Below are 6,930 nucleotides of genomic sequence, written 5' to 3'. Positions count from 1 at the left end.
TAGAAGTCTTTTGCATTCGGTGTTAATTAAGCTTTAACTGATCTGAGGCAGATTCTGGTGGAAAGCCTTGCTTACATAGTCGTAAATTTCTACAAAGTAAGATCATTTTGTTTACTGTCTTGGCGCATTTTTGTCGAGCAGCCATATACTATTCACTAAGAGTCTGGTAGTTTACACGATTGACGACTATTTTGTTAATTAGTTATGCTTTCAGAATAGGGCCTGTACGCATAACGAACTTCAAACTGAATTAGTTCGTCAAACTGTTTTATTAATTACAGTAAACTCGCTGAACCGATACTGACTCACGTCACTTGGATTAGTGCTTTCATACTAGAGTTATATTTACTCAACCATATTTTAAGAATTTTCTACCGAGTGAAAGTTTTATCGTAAAAATTAAATACGTTTTGGAGAAGTTAGCTGCTGATACTTTTAACACTTTAATAAATCTCAATGAACACATTCAAGGAGAGACAACAAGTATACAGGTAAAGCAAATATATATTACTTCCTTTCATTATCAAGGAAAATTATTATGAAAAAGGGAGTATTATTAGCTGTCGTACATTCATTCTTTAAATTTACTACGAATTTTGGTTTTGTTTGTCAAATCATGTCCTAAAAAATGAAAAGTTTTAAGTTAAACGAATATTTTAGTCTCGTGTATGAAAATTAATTTCTTTAATATTTCTCCACGTTATTACAAGTCTGTGTTTTGTTAAAACAAAGCCACAATGGGCTATCTGCTGTGTCCACCGAGGGGAGTCAAACCCCTGATTTTAGCGTTGTAAATTCAAAGACTTACCGCTGTTCCACCGGGAGAAAATTATAAAGCTAATCATCACTTTATAACTATACTTGATCCCTGATTAGAGAAGTCGAATGAGGTGTAGTTATGTAGTAAAATACGTGGTTTTTGTTTTTAATCAGACAACAGTGTAAAGTAAAGAAAACAAAAACGGTAAGCGAGATTAAATTTCAAGTATATGCCGTTACCTTGAAAATGAGTTAACTCAAAATCTTGAGGGGTGGAGCACCAATTGGGATACGTCACGAGATTAAGTTTTATTAAAAAATAATAAGTTATTCAATAACGTTCTGAGTAAAGTCTACCACCGAGTTGGAAACTCAGAATTCATTTATTATAAACTATGTTTTTAATGTTGTAATTTGTTTATATTAGCTTGAGGGTGCACGCCGTTAAGGTCAAGAAAATTTATGGAAGTAGGCCTAGAATATTCTAGATTTTGATGTAAATTTTTCTAGTACATTCGAAGTTAGATTGTAAATATCAGATAATAGTAAAACTCGGAGGGCTGTTTCAATTTTGTTAAAATGATAACTAATTGTTTCTAGTTATTAGAGTGAACTAGTCAGAGTATTTAAGTCAATTTTTAATGAAATATTTGGATATGTGGTAGCCATTGTGCATATTGAGTTACTTTATATAAGTAAGTTTGTTCTTTACGTTAGAGTAGGCCTAGTGAGTAAGACGCATGACTAGCACTTTGACGATCGCTGGTTCGAATTCCCGTCACCGAACATGCTCGCCCTTTCAATCATGGGGTATTATAACGTGATGGTCAATCCCACTATTCATTGGTAAAAGAGTAACCCAATCGTGTTCGTATTTTTGAAGATCTATTTTTTAATTTTTGTATAGGTGTTTTGTTTTCAGTTTCTTATATTTGTATAAATAAGTTGTTCTATTACGTTATACTATTGAAAATTATTTATTTAATTGCCTAAGCAGTCCAATTTAGTTCTAAAGGTACTGAACCGTGTGATGCGAGTTGAAAAAAGTAGTTAAAAATTCTGGAAATCACAAAAGTTCTTCTTAATTAAAGATTTTAATGATTTGATTTGATATGTAGCCACAAAAACATAAAGAATAATATAAACTAGATAATACAATGTTCATATTTACTAAAACTCAAGAGATAGAACCAATCATTTCGCTAATCTAAGATATTTTGAATTTACTCTGTAAGGTCGAATGTAGACCAGAAGAAATTGTTATAAAATCGATTATTTTCGTGAACTAAGTTACTATGGTATCCTGTGAAACGTCACATTTTGCTTATTTCGTCAGACCCAATAATTTGTAGATTTCTTCAAAACATTGCTGTCAGAAAAAAAAATTAAATTATATATATAAATATATATTACGCATATTTTTTGTCAAGAGTAGAATGTAAGGCTTAAGAACACAGGCTAATAAACCAATCACTTCTTTAGTTAGTATCACGAAACTATGAGCGAAACTGACCATAATTTGTTTGGAACTTGCACAAAATATCTCAATTAAATATTATAAACGAAACACAAAAAAGCAACAGTAATCAAATAAATTTCTATACTTGTCCAGTGATGTTAAATTTCTGATCTGATTAAAAATACATTGAATTCATATCTTAGACAAGATCATAAATACATTCTTAGGCAAGCCATTTATCGTAGCTAGAGCCATCAGTCGGTTATTGTTTGTTTACAATTACGCACAAAGCTATACAAATGATTTAATGTATAGAGCTCAAAGTTTTCATAAATTTTACTTATTTAAACTATAACATTTTATATATTAAAAGTGGTACAGTTTATTGAAAATAAATACGTTTTTTTTTGTTAAGAATTCCATTTTCTCAGTACTACATTTAAAAATTACTTTAATAAAGATATAACCAAACCCTTACGTACAGCCCTAGTGAAAGTCATGTTCTTCTTGTGAGGAGAGTACTTTATTTGAAATTGTGTTCTATGATAAAGAAATGGTTATTTCATATACAACACTTATTTTTCTAATTGTCTGAATCTTAAATACTCAAAGTATGAAATGTTTTATGGATTTTTGTTTGTGGTGCCAATCAACAGATGGCGTAGGAGTTTTGATTACACAAATAGATACTGATATATACGCTTCGTCTATTGTAGTAAGACGAGAAGAACGACGTAAATATTGCAAAACGCTGTTATGAAACGAGTTTAAAATATACAGTTTAAATACAACAGCCAAGCATTTTAATGACAGTTCCAATACCTTGTAAATGAATAGAAACAAAACATGTAGCAATGAGAACAAGCCTGATTAAACAAGAATTTCAAAGGTAAGCTTAACATGGAAGTAACTAACAATTAATGGAAATAAAGCTTACTTATAATCAATATTGGAATTTTGATATGCTGTCTATCACTTCATGATTGAGATAAACCTTTGAAATGTGTGAAAAAAAATATATAACAGGTTTTTCTGATGTAAAAAAAATTAATATATAAAAACATGTGTTTGTATTGGTTCCGTGTGGAGCTACGAGATAGTATGTCTCCTGGCGGAATTAGAATTCAGATAGGGAGATGTGTATACTTTTGTTTATCAGAAATACAGTGTTTTATTTTTATGAGTTCAGAGTGTTAAAGTCCCAGTATGTTAGAGACAGTCTCATTAAAATATTGAATAGTAAGGATATACTTAACAATATATTATTTACTTCCTGGTTGTCTTGGTATCCAGTATGTTAGAGACAGTCTGATTAAAATCTTCAATACTGAGAATGTAGGTATTCTAGTATATTTTACTTCCTGTGTGTTAGATGCAGTTTGTGTAACATCTTTAATACTAAGAAAGTATTTTAATACACTTTAAATAATTCCTGGATGTTTCAACAGTTAAGATGTTAGAAGTAGGCTACACATTTTCATTGAGATCCAGAATATCCTTTAGTGTGCTATTTCTTATTAACTGTAGAAGAGTTTAAACATGCTATAGTTACATATAAGAAAATTAACACTTGTACGTAATTTTAAGGATAAACAGGCGATTGTTAGCACTACTAACATAATCTATATAAGCCTGTCATTTTTTTTATCAAGACAACCAGGAAGTAAACAATATATTGTTAAGTATATCTTTAGTATTGAAGATTTTAATCAGATTGTCTCTAACATACTGGATATCATGACAGTCAAGAAGTAAGTAATATATGGTTAAGTATATCTTTAGTATTAAAGATTTCAATCAGACTGTCTCTAACATACTGGATACCAAGGAAACCAAGAAGTAGATAATATATGGTTAAGTATATCTTTAGTATTAAAATTTCAGTCAGAATGTTTCTAACACATTGAACACTAAGTCAACCAGAAAGTAAATAATATATGGCTAAATACATCCTTAGTATCGGACAAGTTCAAATTATTTCTAATCATTTTAGTGTTAGAATAGTGATTGTTTTTTTTTTATTTTTCAACTATTGGTCTAATCATATCTTCCTACTAAGTGTAACTACACAAAATCCTAACTTACCCTAACTTTCTTCAATAGCTCATCGTCCCACTGTGTTGAAAAAAAAAGTAACAATTTTTTGAAAACCTGGATACGAAGGAAATATATTTAACAACGAAAATGTGATTTAAATTATTGCATTACTGTTAGAGAGAATACTTGATACATGTATATCATATTATTAAATATATGACATTTAGCATCTAATGACAATTAATAACTTAAAAATATCATAAATGATATTGTCTTCTAAACCAGAATTATCAGCAAAAAAAGCATTATCTGGAGTGATATAGGTATTTAGTCTGTTATTCACATTATATTGATAAAAAACTTCTTATTATGGTGAAAGTTTTCGTTGCAGGTGTAATAAAAAAAATAGTACGTTTTAAATTGTTCTCTTTCGATGTCTTAATGTTTCAAGATAGAAGATATTTATGAAGAACAAAAATAAAATAAAATAAAGGTTTTTTTACAAATATTTCGTTGGTTATTATTTAAGGTACAATGTATGAACGAAATATACTGAACGATTCTCACCGCTGGTTGATCCTTTACAATTTTCTTTAAACACTGTATCATCTGCCAAAAAAAAAAGAAGAAAAGAATACTCAGTTATTTATTTAAATACCTCATTCTTGCTTATTTTTTTTTTGTCGAGTTTAATTTTAACCTTAGATTTAATATAAAGTAATGAACGACTTTCCCTTAAGTGAAATCACGAGGTTGAACACTATTGGTGGTGAAATCACGAGGTTGAACATTATTGGTAGTGAAATCACGAAGTTGAACATTATTGGGTAAGGGGAGTTTCATATCTTTTCAATCAAAGTACTACAAACTCATAGCTACAGATCCAAGCCGACCCCGGTGTGACTGAACGGAAATCTTAAAGGCTTAGAATGCTAAAATTCAGGGTTCGATCACTACGGTTAAGTGATTGGAAATCGCGATTTAATATCAAATATAAATATAAATTCATTATTTAACATTTTCAAAAATGCTGAAGATAAACAGTAAAAATGTTACTAGTGCTGTGGCAAGTGGAAGTTTGTGGTATAAATTAGATATTTAGGAAAATCTCAACCTGAGTAATTTACACCTGCAATACCTGTTTAGAACCCAGACCAAGCTAAACGAGTTATAGATATATCAGGTGCACCCTCTTTTCTGGCATTAAGTGTCCCCCGGTGGGACAGCAGTAAGTCTTCGGATTTACAATGCTAGACTTAGGGATTCGATTCCTCTCGATGGACACAACAGATAGCCCGATGTGGCTTTGCTATAAGAAATAAAAAACAACAACATATACTGGCATTATGTATAACATACACACAGATTCGACAATGGAGAAGAAGAAAAACACCAAAGAGCAGAAACTAACCAGATAACAGCATGGCTGCTCTTGATCAAAATAGCGAATGTGTAAAAGAACTATGAGTTAGTGTAAAGATAAAAGTGACATCTCAACACAAACGGAATCCTATCCTGCCAGTCAGATTGTACGGTGTTACCGTATGTTAAAGCAGATATATCATATTAACACAAGTTAGGTAGAATGAATTATTTGTGGATACTATGTAGATAATACGCTTCCAGATATCTACGTGTATTAAAGTTAGGCTTGTCAGGCCCAATGTGACACGAATGTGTCCTCAACCGCTTATTGTATGATGTAATTTATACATAAGCTTATAGCAGAGATGATAAGTTAGTGCATGGAGTCAGTCTGAAGGAATGTAGAACATTAAGTCTGCTTTTTATTTCAGATAAAACCAGTAGCAGTTCCATATTATAAGCATACTTCAGTTTTAACTGTTTCTGTTAAACCTGTTATTTGTTGTTTAAAAGCTGATTCCATGCTAGAAAGCAAACATCAGCTGACCCCACTCTCAACACTTCATTGACGTAAAATCAATAATGCAATTTTCATTCCAACCAATACCAAACGTGAACCATTAATAACAGAAATGAACAGGAAATCACCACACGTGGTATGACGCGATCTGACAGGAGATTACCGGGTGACGGGTCGAATCTCTGTCACCGAACATGCTTGCTCTTTCAGCCATGGGAGCGTTATAATGTGACGGTTAACCCCGTCATTCGTTGGTAATAGAGTAGCCCAAGAGTTGGCGGTGGGTGGTGTTAACTAGCGGCCTTTCCTCTAGTCTATCACTGCTAAATTAGGGACAGTTAACACAGATAGCCCTCCAGTAGCTTTTCGCGCAATTAAAAAAAATAAAAATAACAATCACCACACGTGTAATGAGATGACTACGCAGAGCAGTAAACAAAACACCAAGGGACAAAATCAGGAATGAAGTCGTGAGAATTATGACCGGAGTAAAGGCAGTAAATTTGGCCACCTGAAACACGTCCTCCAACCAAGCAGCATCAAGAGCCTACAACACACGACTCTCAGGAAACAGAGGAAGAGGGAAGCCAAGAAAGCGATAGGTGGAAGGGGTTCTTCAGAGGTGTGTCTACCGTAGTGGCGTGGGGGAGTAATCTCCATTGGAGAGCTCCGCCCCAACAATTCCAACTAAGATATAATCTTTTAAGATTTGTAAATGTTCTAAATTGTAACTCCAACTGATATGAAAATATTAATTGTTTCTGCACTCGAACTTAGTTTTTTTCGTCTC

At 32.1% G+C, this 6,930-nt stretch overlaps 1 long non-coding RNA gene across 1 annotated transcript in view; it reads right to left on the bottom strand.

Moving 5' to 3' along the window:
• Window positions 1-1,834: 1,834 nt before the first annotated feature.
• Window positions 1,835-6,930, bottom strand: part of LOC106470781 — a 9,454-nt gene continuing 4,358 nt past the window's right edge. Inside the window, exons 2-4 of the long non-coding RNA XR_001291520.2 lie at window positions 4,823-4,864; window positions 4,304-4,333; window positions 1,835-2,128 (exon numbers count right to left, since the gene is read on the bottom strand). This is a non-coding gene — a long non-coding RNA (uncharacterized LOC106470781). The remainder of the gene's footprint in view (window positions 2,129-4,303; window positions 4,334-4,822; window positions 4,865-6,930) is intronic.

Source organism: Limulus polyphemus, unplaced genomic scaffold (genome assembly GCF_000517525.1).
Source record: "Limulus polyphemus unplaced genomic scaffold, Limulus_polyphemus-2.1.2 Scaffold4214, whole genome shotgun sequence".
Taxonomy (NCBI): domain Eukaryota; kingdom Metazoa; phylum Arthropoda; class Merostomata; order Xiphosura; family Limulidae; genus Limulus; species Limulus polyphemus.
This window is presented reverse-complemented; position numbering and strand designations above follow the sequence as displayed.